This window comes from Mus pahari, chromosome 8, assembly GCF_900095145.1.
Source record: "Mus pahari chromosome 8, PAHARI_EIJ_v1.1, whole genome shotgun sequence".
Classification (NCBI taxonomy): domain Eukaryota; kingdom Metazoa; phylum Chordata; class Mammalia; order Rodentia; family Muridae; genus Mus; species Mus pahari.
The window spans coordinates 21,197,375-21,212,506 of record NC_034597.1 but is presented as its reverse complement, the minus strand read 5'-3'; the positions used below and the strand labels follow the sequence as shown (position 1 = coordinate 21,212,506).

The following is a 15,132-nucleotide window of genomic DNA, read 5'->3' as shown; positions in this document are numbered from 1 at the left end:
TTGGGCTGATCTGGAAAACAGGAACTTGCCCCTTTAAGAAGGGCTGCTCTGGGTGGGACTCTCACCTCTGCCCCACCCCTACCCTGTGGGATCTGTTGGCTCTCCACTTGGCAGCTGCCTCCAGGATTGGCTGACTGTCACTAGTTGTCAGGGACTCTTCTGATCTCTGTTTTCCATCTTTGACAGCGTTAGCATTCCGTGTCTCCATCCCTAGTTGTCACTCTCTGTCAGTGGCCCGTCTCTCTACACTTTTGTCATCCTTTTTCTGAGTGGGTCTCCTCTCTAGTACCTACCTCCAGAATCTGTTCATCCCATCCTACCTCTGGACAGCCACTCCTTACCAGGAATAGTGTGGTGTCTTAGTTAGCAGGGTTCTACAGCTGTGAACAGACCCCATGGCCAAGGCTACTCTGATCCAACATTTAATTGGGACTGGCTTATACGTTCAGAGGTTCAGTCCACTGTCATCATGGAGGGAACGTGGCAGCATCCAGGCAGGCATGGTGCAAGAGGAGTTGAGAGTTCTACATCTTTATCTGAAGGCTGCTAGCAGAATACTGGCTTCCAGGCAGCTAGGATGAGGGTCTTATAGTCCACACCCACAGTGACACATCTACTCCAACAAGGCCACACCTACTCCAACAGGACCACACCTTCTGATAGTGCCACTCCCTGGGCCAAGCATATACAAATCATAACTTGTGGTGAAGGCAGATGCCCTCAGGCTCTCCAACGGAAGTTCAGAGGTCCCTTTTTGTGGCTCAGTTCACTCAGAGTCCATCATCCGCTTCTGAGTTCCTCTCCTGCCAGTTGTTGGCCCAATATATCAGGCTGAGCTGGGAGGCAAGTTAAGTCAAGCCAAATACCTCTTCTTTCCATAGATACATTCCCCAACCTATGAGGGTAGGTGACCCTGAGAATATTGTAACCTCTGACCTGAGATGTCGGGGCAGCTGACTGAGTTGGTGAGAGGCTTTCCCTTGCCATCATGTCCCATTAAAAACCACTACAGGGGATGTGAGCCAAGCCCACAGAAACTGGTGAGGGTGACCAACAATAGTGATGGTTAAGTAGGATGGGGTGGTGGCAGTGGCCAGGTAGGGTCCAGGATACCACAGCAGAGTGGAAGGCTGAGACTCCACCTGGAAGGCAGTGCAAGCCAGACTGTAGCACCTATCCCCAACACATATGTCCTTATCCTTTTGGACATGACTGCATAGGTAAAAGCATTAGGGCTGTCAGTATGATGACTGAGGCATTTGAAGCCGACTATGAGCCCATTTGCGAGTGCTGTAGCTGATGCAGGAAGTTCCAGGACTAGGAGTGCTGTGACCAGATTTTAGAGAATGCAAGCTGGCTATCGGCAGTTCAGGCAGGCCGTGGTATTCTTGTCATAAAGCCATGTGCCCTTTCTGACACTCTTCAGAGTCCTGCCTTTCTCTGTCAATGATGCCCTACATGCCAGAAGCTGAGTAGGATCTCTCCCTGCCTGCAGACAGGCCAGGGAGTGTTCCTGCTGGAGAATAAAGTATTTGTCCACAGTTGGAATATGATACAGATTGCTCACTCAGTGACCTTGTAGCAAGGTTGTGGCAGGCTTGGTATCCACTGTCCCCATCTGCTTTTAACCACTCAAAGCAACCAGATGATACTCCCAAAGGAACCTGAGAAAGAGTCAGCGAGGGTGATTGTTCCATCCCTTCTCTTGGTTTGTAATTATAATCATCCCTCGATATCTACAAAGGTTTGGGTTCAGGACTCCTGTGGACACAGAAACAATGAGATGATGTTCAGATTGCATATAAAAGTATATATATATGTATATATACATATACATATATATACATACATACATATGCACATTATATACATATAGTGTGTATGGTTGCATATAACCTATGCATATCCTTTCATGTACTTTATTAATTTTTTTTTATTGTGAGTTCTAGTGTAGAGCCAAAGGTTATTGTCAAGTTTCTCTCTCATGCTCTGTATTTTACTTACTTTACTTTTTATTTTAAACTATATTCAGTCATTTTCTTTACAACTGCAACTCTGGGAATTCAAAATTAACACCCTTGCCTGTGAGCTTCTTGTACACAGCAGAAAAAGTTCCGACCTTGTGCTCCCCGCTACTCTGCTGTGCTTTGTCTAAAGGAACCTTTATGAGCCGGCTGCCATCCAGTGTCACAGGGACCCTCTTCCCCACAATTTCACTTGGGAAGACCAAGTCCTCAAGGATGGCATCGCGTGCACTGCTGTCAGGAATGGGTTCTGGGGTGTTTTTGCTAATTTTTCATAGGGCTTTTCCTGGTTGACTTGGACGGAATCCTCCTCTGATCAATGAAGACTACATGTTTCACACGGAAACTAGCCGGACTTGGATTTTCTGGAAAGATTTCAGCTGAGGAAATCCTGACTACCACCTATGGGACCATGAAAGGCAGCCTGTTTTCTGGTCAAGCTAGGTTTAAACCCCAGAGACCCAGCAGGTGTTCCTGCAAGGGACGGAAGGCCGGTTTGCCATGTTCCCAGACACTAGGCTCCTGACAAGAGGCCCTAGCTCCATAATTCTGTGGCCGTCAGTCACATAGGGCAATGCCCCAAGTCCCTGGTATTCTGTCTGGACTCCACCTCCACAGTTACTTGGCAATAGCCAGGTATGCTCCTCCCCACAGTTACCTGGCAACAGTCAGGTAGGCAGCCCATTATAAAAGGGGCTGCTTGCCCCATCCTCCTTCTCTTGCTCTTGCCTCTCACTCCCTTGCGTCCCCTCTCTCCACATTCACTTTCCCCCCTCTCCATGTGACATGGCTGGCCTCTACTTCTCTACTCACTCTCCCCCTTTCTCTGCCTTTCTACAATAAATGCCTTAAAACCATGGACTGTCTCTTCTTATTGGGATCCGTCATGCTGGAGCAATGGAGCAGGTCTTCCTCTAAAGAGCCGCTTGCCTAATCTCCCGCTGGAGGCCAGAGCCAGCCCCGTGGGCCCACACTCCATTCTCAGCTCTTCCGTGTCTTCCGTGACATCCAGCGGCATCTGCGGTGTACAAGAGCGAGAGCCTTCCATCCTCGGCCTCCGTGCAGGCCCAGGGACCCTGAGCCAACTCCGGCAGATCCGCAGGGACCTCAGACTGCGCCTCCTTCCCCCTGCCCCGAAGCCCACCCGGCCTTGTGGGGTGCGTGCAGTCCAACTTCCCCTGAGCAGAAGCGGGACCCCATTTTAACTCACAACTGCCCACTTCATTTTCCTTGGCCATGGTGATATTGAATTCCCGCAGCTGTATCTTGAGATCTGAGTTCATCTCTAGCTGAGAGATGCCAGACTCAAGCTTGTCTGGCTTCTCACCTTTGGGCGTCACAATTTTGGTGCTGGAATGGAACATGGCTTCCTCCTTACAGAGTGCTAGCTTAGGAAGAGCTACTCACTGATTTTAAAACAAGGTATCTCGATGAACCTAGAGGTCGCCTGCTCAGCAAGCGTGGTCAACAGGCTCTAAGGATCTTTCTGTTTCCTCTTCCTCAGTGCCTGGATTACCGTCACAGTGCTCCACAAATGTGCAGAGGTCAGAGGTCAGCATCAGGTGCCTTTCTCATTACTTAGCACTTTAATTCTTTTAGCTGGGGGTCCCTCACTCAACCTGGACTCATCCATTTGGCAAGACTACCTGGGATAGTTCCAGCAAGTCCCAGGGATGGTCCTGTCTCTGTCTCCATCTCCCTATGTGTCTGTGTCTGTGTCTGTCTCTTTCTTTCCCTCTGCACCGTAGCATATATGTGGAGGTTAGAGGACAACCTGCAGAAGTCTGTTCTCTCCTTCCACCAGGTTGAATCTACGAGATCAGACTCAGACTGTCGGCCCTGGTGGCAAACGCCTTTCCCTACTGAGCCCTCTTGCCAGCTCTATGCCTGGATTCTTATTTGAGTGCGCAGAATCTGAACTCAAGTCCTCACACTTGTAGAGCAGGCAATCTGTCAACAACTGAGTCATCTCTGTCCCCCTTCAGACACTGTAAATAGTTTCTAGATTAATTACAGACCCCAACACAATGTAAAGGCTACATAAATAGTTAGGATATCATATTGTTTAAAGAAAATACAAGAAAAATGTCTATATGTGTTCAATATGAATGTGGTTTTATTTGGGGGCATATCAACAAATAGTTTTTCTGCATTCAGATGTTGCTCCATGGGCTCTATTTTCTATCTATCTATCTATCTATCTATCTATCTATCTATCTATCTATCTATCACCAAAACCAAAGCAATTTATTCACCAGTCATTCATCAGTATTACAGCTTAGAATTATAGCATGTGGTGAAACAAAGGACTTTCTCAGCATTTCCACTACCTGCTGTGTTACTCTAATCAGTATCCTAGGTGTTCTTGGGGTTTCCAAAATCATATTATCTTAAATATTTTTCTAACAAACTTTATACCATAATCTGCATATCTAAAATTCTCATTTAAGGAATAAAATACAGCAAGGTTAGTAGCGCTTACAAAGAACTACATTCTACAGGAATAGTCAGTGAAAACCATAATTTAAAAATCCGGTTCTCTCAGAAAGTCAGAGCGCCTCACGCAGTCCCCGTGGGACACTGCCCACTTAAGGGCTCACTTTACTTGAAAGTGTGTTGTACCTTCAGAGAGCATTCATAGGGCGGCACAAAGTATACTGTGTATGTGAACTCGTTAGTTAGAAATTTCATCTTTTAAAACTACCTTGCCTTCTCCTTTCTAAATGTTCTACTATACCCAGACATACATTTATTGACTTATATGTGTTGTACATTATAGGCTAGGATCTGCATTTGAAGAAGAGAATGCCTTTTATCTTTTCTTTCTGAGATTGAGAAGCCTTGCTTAATATGATACACTATACATCCGTCCACTTTCCTACATCCGTCCACTTGCCTGGGAATGTTGTGATTTCATTTTTCTTTAGAACAACAATAGTTCATTCTATATATGTGTCAGGTTGTTTCTGTGCCTCTGTGTTGGATGCCAAGGTTGGCTCCATCTCCTTGCGAGAGTTAGCACTGGCAGTGCAGGCGTCTCAGTGGTAGGGGTGGAGTTCTCTGGGTATCTGCCCAGGAGTGGACTCTCTGGGTCATATGGTAGTTCTATTTTTATCGTTTTGGGACACATCCAGACTGATTTACATAATGGCTGTGTTAATTTGTACTCCAGCAGTGAATAAAAGCTCATCCTTCTCTCCATGTTCTCACCAACGTTCGCTTTCATATTTCTCCAGGGTAGCCATTTTGAGTGGAGTGAGGTGGAATCTCCAAGTAGTTTTTTAATTTGCATTTTCCTGATGATTAGGGAAGCTGTATTTCTTTGTTTGAAAATTGTTTGAAAATTCAATTCATTATTCCATTTGTTGAGTGGCAGTTTTATTCCATTGACATTTACTTTCTACAGTTCTTTTTAATTTTGGTTATTAGCTCCTGTCTGAGATATAGCGAATACATTTTTCCCTTCCTGGAGTTTGTGTTGTCTACGTGCTCTGCTGAAAGCTTCTCCTACTGTGTAGAAACTTTCCTGTTTTATGCAGTTCCATCTGTTGATCCATGAGCTAGGTCCTGTGCTACTTACATTCAACTATTCAGGAAGTTCTTGCCTACCCAAATGTCTCCAAGAGACCCCCTGTATTTTCTTTTAGGACTTTCAGTATTTCAGGTTTTATTTTTTATTTTTTTACTTTGTTATTGTATTGCTGTTTTTGTGAGGGTGCTGGGGCCTGAATGTTTCCAGTTTTAAATTAAGGTGTCTGATGCAGGGTGGTGGAGGCGGTTGGATTAGGTCTAGGATGTCAGGATGCTAGGGGTGAGGGCAAGGAAGGCTTTCAATATGCTTTTTTTTTTTTCAGTGTGTTTTCTTTGCCATTTACATGAAATGTTTTGACTGGAGGTTTTGTGAGACAGATAAAAACTCAGATCTAAGTCTGTGTATCTGTAACTGTCCTAGCCATGATGAAGATAATCTTTTTATTTAAAAAGATTTATTTATTTATTATATGTAAGTACATTGTAGCTGACTTCAGACACTCCAGAAGAGGGCATCAGATCTTGTTACGGATGGCTGTGAGCCACCATGTGGTTGCTGGGATTTGAACTCGGGACCTTTGGAAGAGCAGTTGGTGAACTATCTCACCAGCCCCGATGAAGATAATTCTAAGGAGACTTTTTTTTCTCTCCATCTTTTGGCTATCAGACTATGGAGACAATGGACCTCCAGAACCTGGAATTCTCCTAGGAGTCCAATACTGGAAAAAGTAAAGGACCAAAGTTGGGTGCTAGCTTGTCTCCCAGGGGGAGATTCACACGGTATGCCAACAAGATAGATTATCTTGCAGAAGAGACTAGAGCTAAGGTGAGGATGGACCAGGGAGGAGTAGGCGCACACCTTGGCCAGGATGTCCTACTTAGCTGTGCATGCTTCCTGCCCTGACCTCTGTTTAACTGGAAACTTCATGTCAGGACCCTGAAGATGGATATGGGGAGAGGTGGGGCCTCTGGACCTCTGGATGTAACCCTCTTCTCAGTGTGACCTCACTGAATATTCTCCTCTCTTCATCATAAACCATTACTTGTGTCTTTAATTGGCCTATTTGGGACAGGTGGTAGAGCCTAGCTTGTTTATCAGGCCCAGAAGAAAGAAGACGCCTGGGTCCTGGGGATCAGTAGTCCCCACCAAAAATCCTCTAACCCTCCTCTTAAGTCCTGCGGCCTGAGCGGCTGTTCCTCTGAATGAATTGGCTCATGTCTTTTCCAGTCAGAGACTCTTCTGCAGCTTCCTGGTAACTTGGGTTTTTCTCTGTGGCCTACACGGCCCTGCATGGCCTCCTGTGTCTTGTCACACAGCTAACCCCAATCCTTATTGTGTCCTGGGTCTTTTTCCAGCAGCTGCCTTGGGCTTAACCAGTTCTTACTATGTTCAGGGCCTTTCTGGCCTGGAACTTCCTCCTGCTGGAACATCTTACCCTTGATCCTCTCAGGACCCACTCCTCATTCTCTGGGAGTCTTTGTGTTTGTCTTCCCAGGACTCATTTGACAGAGGTCTTCCCCTTAGTCCTTGTTTTAAGGCTCAAGCATCTTACTGCTCATCTGTTTTCTGGATTGGCCTCCTTTTGGTCTAGAGTGTAATGCCTGGGATGGAGGGCTTCTGGTTATTCCATTCTGACCACAGAACCTATCGTGTCGGATCTTGAGTCCAGTAGGAACTAAAAGGAATATTTAATGAGCGGATGGGATGTTGTTCAAAGCAGTCTTCAGACATGGGAAAATTAAAATGACCTTTCTAACTTCCGATGCTACATAGCATTAAAAAGCTTTCCAGGGCTGCTGCAAAACATCCACTTTAGGGGAGAGAGTACAATGGATCAGAGGCCACTAAGATTCTCCATTGATGACTGGCTTATTGTTCAGTACGGGAAGGCTGAGCATTGCTTCATTTTGTGGTCGTGTGCTAATGGAGTGCGTGCCCAGCTCCCAGCAGTGGAAAGTCAGATCTGATCCCCTGCTCCACTTGTCTGGATCATATTTATTTAGAATGGCTGTTGCCTGATGACCATTTTTAGGCCTAACAAAACGTTGTCAGAGACCCAGTAAGATCTCTTAAAAGCTTTGGCCTAGTTAACACTTCCCTCCTGTGTGACTGTAATCCCACAGGATTATAATATGGAATATGGGCTTCCTGTTCCTCTTTAAATACTCCCTTACTGCCATTAGAAGATGATGTGAGCTTCATACCGAGACCTCCTTACATCCCCAGTCCCCTGCGCCACGCTCCCCTCTATGTGTCCCAATGGCTTTTTCTAGCAGGCATAGTCATATGCTAACCTAATGATGTTTTGGTTCACATCAGATCAAACATCCCACAGGATTATAATGAGCTGAAAAATGTCCATTACTTAGTGACTTCATAACTGTGAAGACATCCGTAGCTCAGTGCTTCGCACGTGTCTATAGTGAAGAGTTGCCAATCTCGTAGAAGAATAAGGCATACACTTATGTGCAATGCACACCACTCAGAAAGGATAATGAGCATCTGCTAATGGTGTACGCATTTACACTTAGCATTGCTACTTTGGAGTGTGTGCTTTCTCATTGTGAAGAAAGGCTACACACAGACAAGTTTCCGAGGGATGCTATCTGCTATCTGCTCTTCTCTATGCCCTTGATTGCATCAGTGGGGCCTTGTAGAGGATCTGACCTGTCATGTCTAGACTGTAGAAGTGACTGCATAACAATAAAAGTCACCAAAATGCATCTTCTGTTAAATGGCACATGTTTAAATTTACACACACACACACACACACACACACACACACACATATATATATATATATATATATATATATATATATATATATATATTACTGTTTGTGTGTCCAAACGTGTGCACGCACGAGTACACAGAGGTCAGAGAGCTTTCAGGAGTTCTCTTCTACCAAAGAATCCAGTGAGTGAATGCAGGTCCTTAGGGTTTATGGGATACAATTTCTTAGTCACCGAGGCACCTTCCTGGCCCTGACTGTATTTTAAAGAAATTCAGCTAGGAAATTCCTCTGCCTCGCACTGTGTCCTGTGTTGATCTAGCACGGCCATTCCACTCCAGACCGTAATGCAATTATGATCTGCTTTGTTTTGTGAAAAAGATGGTTCTACTTAAACATCATATTTACAGAAGAACTAAACTAGGGATTGATTCTCAAATGTGTCACTGCAATAATTCTTTCAGCAGAGACACACCAGCAAGTTCTTCAAATGCTGTGATTCCCACATACTTAATTTGCACACAGCCTTTAAGGAAAATATGTTAGAGAGGGACACAAATGGGTGTGACTTGTGTGGGCACACTGTGCGTTCTTCTACACCTCTGGTGTAGTTCTGTGTCCCAGCTGCTGTACTCTATAGGATTCTTTTTCATGCCTGTCATTATCACTGTGGCACGAGTCTCTTGCTGTCAGCGAACATATCCTAACCATCTTATCCCTGACACTCCATGGCATCAGTGACAGCTGGACACTTGTTAGCGTCTTTCTGCTCCGAGCACTTCTTTCGGGACTGGCATACATGCAGAAAATGTTGGATGCATTAAAATAGCTAAAATATAACGTCCTTCACTAGGAAAATGGTTCCACGGTAAAATACTTGCTAAGAAAGCACAACGACCCGAGTTTGGATCTCAAGCACTCATAGAGCTGAGTGTGTGTGAGGCTGACAAGTCGGCTCATTGGGTAAAGGTATTTCTGGCCAAGTCTGAAGACTTGAGCTTGATGCCTGGACCTCCACAGTGGAAGAGAAATCTGAGGTGTGAAAGTTGTACTCTGTCCTGAGTTCAATCTCCAGGACCCACAGAGTGTAAGGAAAGAAATAACATAAGGTCTTTGACCTCCACACATATGCCATGTGTGCAAACACATGCACACGCACACGCATGCGCACACGCACACGCGCGCGCACACACACACACACACACACACACACACACACACACAGAGTGAATAAATGTAATTCAGGTAAAATCAGGAGTGGTGGTGAGTGGCTCAGAGAGAGGTGAGTCTGGGATCTCACTGCCCAGCCAGTTTAGCTGAATCTATAAGCATCAAGTTTTGTGACAGAGCCTGTTTCAAAAAATGATAAGGTGGAAAGCAATACAGGAGGACACCTAGCATCAAACTCTTGCTTCCACACACATGTGCAAATGCAAGTTCACACATGAATGAACATACACAAAAATAACAATAAATAAATAGACTATGACCTTCCCTCTTTGGTAGTGGTATTGATTTTTGCATTTGTAAACATCCTTACATTGTTAGGGAGGGCCATTGAAACAATGAGTAGCCTTGGTCTCAGAGCCCTGGCTTCTCACTGATGGGCCTATCTTGTACTTGGCACAGAGCTAGTAGCTGGGGGTACAGTGAGCAAAGCAGAGGGGCTTGCTTCTGAAGACTGTGGTCAAGGAAGCAAGGCCAAAAAGAAGATGAGCTATGCTAAGTCCAATGCTAAGTTCTGGTGGGTGGGAGGCAGGCAGGAGTGGAAGTCACGTTTACTGAAGGGCTAAGAGGAGATGACAGACAGTGGGGGTGGCAGAGGGCTTCTGAGGACAAGGAACTGACAGAAGTGGGGGAAGGATGTGTGAGAAAGAGTTGGGGAGACTAAAGCTTGGGTCAGTTTAGATCTTTAATTTAGTCTGAGAGAGTGTTTTAGCATGAAATAAATGAAGCCCATCCAAAAGGGAAAAAAAATATCTACTCAAAGCCACCTCATCTTGCATTCTGGCAGAGGCTGCAGGCAGGCAGGAGAGCAGGAGAGCTGTATGTATGGTGCTTCCAAAAGATGCTTGTCAGGTGTTCTGGGTGGAGCCAACGGCTGGGCATCTGATGTGCTGGCTATTTCTGAGCAGTCCAAACTCGGAAGCAGGGATGAAACTCAGGAATGTTATCTGCGGTTCATCTGCCTTGCTGGTTTGTGCCAACTGTTAACAGAAGTTACTTTCTCCTGGGTTGTCTGGGTCAGAGCCTGGCTGGGCTCTCCTTTTTGTGCTCACAAAGCCAGTTAAAGACACATTTAACAGTGGAAAGCAGGCAGAGGAAGGAGATTTACTTGATGAGGCCACACTGGGAAAAGGAACAAACACAGGGGTACAGTTTTCCGTCTTAGTCCATGTTTGGGACCCCAGCCTGAAGTTTAGATTTAAATAAAGGATATGAGGTACACAGAGCTGAACCGTCCTGGTCAAGGTGTGGTCCCCCTCATCACTGACCCATCACCAACCACCAACCACCAAGTGAGACTTTGGTCTCTTATAAGATAGTCTGAGATGTCAGAACTTCATGAATTTCTTCTAAGCTTCCCCCTCTTGCTGGCCTCAAGCTTCATCTCTCTTTTCTTCCAGCATGAGATTCCTAGGGAAATTCCAATTCAGGGACACAGTGGGAGGGGCCTCATTGTCTCAGTAAGCTCCTCGCCCGAAGGGAAGGGCCTGAGAATCTCCCTGTTTGCTGCTGGCAGGACGCCTAGTTCTACTGTCAGTCTGATGTACAGCATGCTGGCTTCACAGGCTGGGGGTTATTTCCTAGACAGGTTCGTGCTACAGGCGTGGTGAGCATTTTTAAAGGCCTGGTGTGCGTTTGTTTGCATATTCTGTCTGTCCCTGTTGTTGAGTGAACTATGTACAGTTGCAGTTATTAGAGTTGCTGATAAAAAGCAAACATTTTCGTGAGTGTGGGTGAGATAGACTTTTTTTTTAACCCAAGCACTTCCAAATGCCTAGCTGGGAAGACTTGCAATGCTAAAAGTTCATGAGAAAGTGGAAGATCTGCTTGAGAGGGACATCTGTGCCTCTCCCTCTGGCTACCAGACTGTTGAAGCACTAGTCCCCAAAGAGCTGGAGTTTACTCAGAAACCCCTTACTGGGAAAGGAAAAGGCTGAGCCAGCCAGAGAAGATGTTGTCTTCTGGGGAGAAATTTCCACGGTTCTGACAACTCATGAGTCTACCTGCAGAAAAGACTGCAGCCAATGCAGGGGAGGGTCAGTGATTGGGGGGGGGGGACACTACGCCTTGGCCAGGCTCAGTGATGGGGGGGGGAACTACACCTTGGCCAGGCTCAGTGATGGGGGTGGGGGGGACCATGCCTTAGCCAGGCTCAGTGATGGGGGTGGGGGGACCATGCCTTAGCCAGGCTCAGTGACGGGGGCGGGGAGACTATACCTTGGCCAGGCTCAGTGATGGGGGAGGAGGGACCACGCCTTGGCCAGGAGTGCTTAGACATGAGTTCCTCTTGTTCTCTATTTAGACCTACACATCATGTCAAAAATCCCAGAAATGGTCTTAGGAAGATGTTGTAGACCTGTGCACTTGTCCCTCTTCCCAATGTGCCACATGGCATGCATTTCCCTTCTCAGCCTTTTATTATTGCCCAGGTAATTGGTTATCAAGGACAGGTGGCTGAAGGTCGCCTGCTATGGCTCTCTGAGTTTAGACTTTGACCCTAATGATTCCATTATAACAACTTCCTAAGTATTTAAGTATTTCTTATCAATGTAATAAATCAGGATTTAAATACCACAAATGGTATGTGTATACGTGTCTAGTTTTTATTTGCTTATGTGTTTATTTGGAGACAGGTTCTTTCTATTTAGCCTAGACTAGCTTCTAACTCATGATCCTCCTCCTTCATCTTTTCCTAGTTCTGGGATTACACACGTCTGAGCCTGAAAGCCATATTACTTTTAAGCATTCCCACAATCCTTTATCAACCTAATGGAATTTTACTATAGCTTTAAAAAGTTAAAGAAAATCCTGTCTGCAACCAATCACAGACTCACACTGCTCACTGCATTTTAATTTTATCTACTCATATTTTAAAATGTTGTTCTTTAACTGATATATAAAAAGCATGTAATTGTAATTGGGTATCATTATGTAATAATACATGTGCACATTATATAACACATAAATTGGATTATGGATTAGCCTGGTCATTAATTAGAGCTTTTGGTCAAGCACTGCAAGCGCTTACCCAGCTTTGGGCAGAGTCAATGTGGATGGACTTGCCCCAGCACACTGTTATACCTGTAGCCAGCAAGGGATTAAGTCTGGCTATGTGTTATGGCTAGGGTGGACTCGTGGCCCAAGGCTAGCCACAAGAGATGCTGGCTGGCTTAGAAGGCTTGTCCCTCCATGCTTTCCCAAACAGGAAGCTATTTCTGAGGACAGGCTCTGTCTTTAGTTGGGGACCATTGGATCTTTGCTTTGGCTTCTCCAGCACAGCTAGCTCTTAGTCCAGAGTGAAGTCACATACTTGCTATCCTGTCCTACCTACCAAATGGGACCTTGTACCCTGCTGTGTTACCTGAAGTTGGGGTTATGTACATGAATCTAGACCCTTGGTTACTTGGGCCAGTGCTAACTTGGGTTGCGCTAGAGTCTTAAATAATGGGATCAGCATAATCTCAGACGTGTATTGAGACCTAAGTCACAGTTAGTGATGACACAGGCGAAAACAGGAGTCCATCTCTCTCTCTCTCTCTCTCTCTCTCTCTCTCTCTCTCTCTCTCTCTCTCTCATCTATCTTGATGATAGCTGTGCTGTTCAGGTTAGGAGATAGTGGGTAGAGAAAGTCACTCAGCTAGCGCTGGTCCTAAGATGATTTAGACCTGAGTCTTAAAGTCATGGGACCTGCACAGACCCAGGAAGAGGTCAGGTATGAACTGGATCCACTCTATGGCTAGAACTTATGTGACCAAGAGTCAGGATAGCTAGTTGGGAACTAGAAGGGACACACACACACAAAAGAAAGGGCACCTGCACTCTCTGGGTTCTGACTAAAGCTTCTTGCTGTCTGATACCTAGGGTATTCTACAAGCTTATCAGACCCCCTGCAGAACTCTACTCCCCTTTCTACTCAGTATCATAAATGAGATCTTAAAATGGCTGAAGAACAATGTCTTAAGCTTATCCCTCTCACAACCTGTGTGTAAATAAGGATTCCTGTGGGTAACATCATTTCTCTAGTCCTGTTCTTCCTTCCTCATCTGTAAGCCTACATGATGTACCTGAAAGCTTTCTCCTTGAGAATAAAAAGTTTTGACTAAGAAAACTAGCACACCAGCACATCTGTTAAATAGTTTCACAATCCCCTTATGACATAAATAGCTACCACTGAGACACTTAGCTACAGTCCTCTCCTTGCCTGTGTTCACTCTCTCTTTGAATGTGACAGTCCTCCTTCCGAGTCAAGGAACTCACCCACTCCATTTTGTTCTACTTGTCCTGAAATTTCCTCCTGCCCGGCATTCAATGTCCTGGATGCCCCCTAGGGACTCAAGCTGTAAAGCTACAATGTAGAGGTACAGTCCCACTTCCAAGGCAGGGAGAGATGCATGCTGCCTGGGCTCAGGTGCATGTCTGATGGGGAGCTGATCTAGACACTCTTACCCAAGCAGAAGGAGTGGCTGGGGAAGAAGGCTTGAAGGGAAAATGAAAGGCTCATAGACACTGTTTAGGCATTTGGCTTAGACAACTGGGGAGGTATATGGTGTGTGTGTAAATCCACCGACCTGTTTTAAAGCATTCACTTCTTATGTATGTGACTAAGAATAGCTGGATGTGTTAGTAAACAGAGATGGCATATTAGAGGCACCAGGATGTAGGTGGAAAACCCAGGGGTAAGAGGTGGGAAACACTTTTCAGCTCTGCCACTGCCTGAGATAGATATGGGCTCTGTCCAGGGACTCCCTTCCCTCCCTACAAATAGAAAAGAATGAGTATGCCAGACATCCGAGTTCTATTAACTCCAAAATGTAAAAGTGGTTCTGATGAGAGAGATCTTATAATCAAACTCCTTGAGAATTTTATGAACACCCAGGACCTTCTTAGGAAAACTCAGGAAGAATTTACATACACATTCATGGAGTGTATCATTCCTTCTTCTACTCCCAGCAGCTCATGGAATTAAGTATCTGCCAAAACGCTTTCATGTTCTTTAACTCTCTGATATTATGATTCGTCAAAGACGCGCCCTCTTCAGCATTTTTAAGTCATTTTCCCTCTTCCAGAGAAACACGGATAAAATGCCGCTGCCTTTCTTAGATGCTCTGTTCTTTCTTTTCCCTTTGAATTACTCCACTAGCTATTTAAAGTGAGGTCTCTTTGGGCAGAGACTATCTGTCTTTGTAAGCATTTGTTCCAGCAGCTAGGATGCAGTGGCTTAACAATGCCTAATTATAATAATAGAGATCATGGTATAATGCCATCTGTAAACCTCGATAAGCTTAGGAGAGCATCATAATATTTTTGCAACCTGTACAAAATAGTAGGCTGGCAACATTTAAGGGAATATATGGGGGATTTTGTGCTTATGTGTTGTAATACAAGGTTAATTAAACATCCCTAAGACTCTATGTCTTTTAGTATATAGATGGAGATAGATTTATGTTTAAATATATTATTTGAAGTTGTCAGAATGAAGCATTAGATCTACGGTTCTTAGCACTGTTCACTGAGAGTTGGAGCCCAATAGCCAAGCTCCACTTTCTATATATCAACCAGAGCCTGATGGATCTGGGTTTGGAAAGCGATATTTTCAAGCTGGTTGAAATATGCCAAAC

General features: G+C 45.1%; 1 pseudogene; it reads right to left on the bottom strand.

Annotated features, from left to right (window-relative positions):
• Positions 1-2,041: 2,041 nt before the first annotated feature.
• On the bottom strand, positions 2,042-3,388 carry LOC110325734 (annotated as a pseudogene).
• Positions 3,389-15,132: the final 11,744 nt, after the last annotated feature.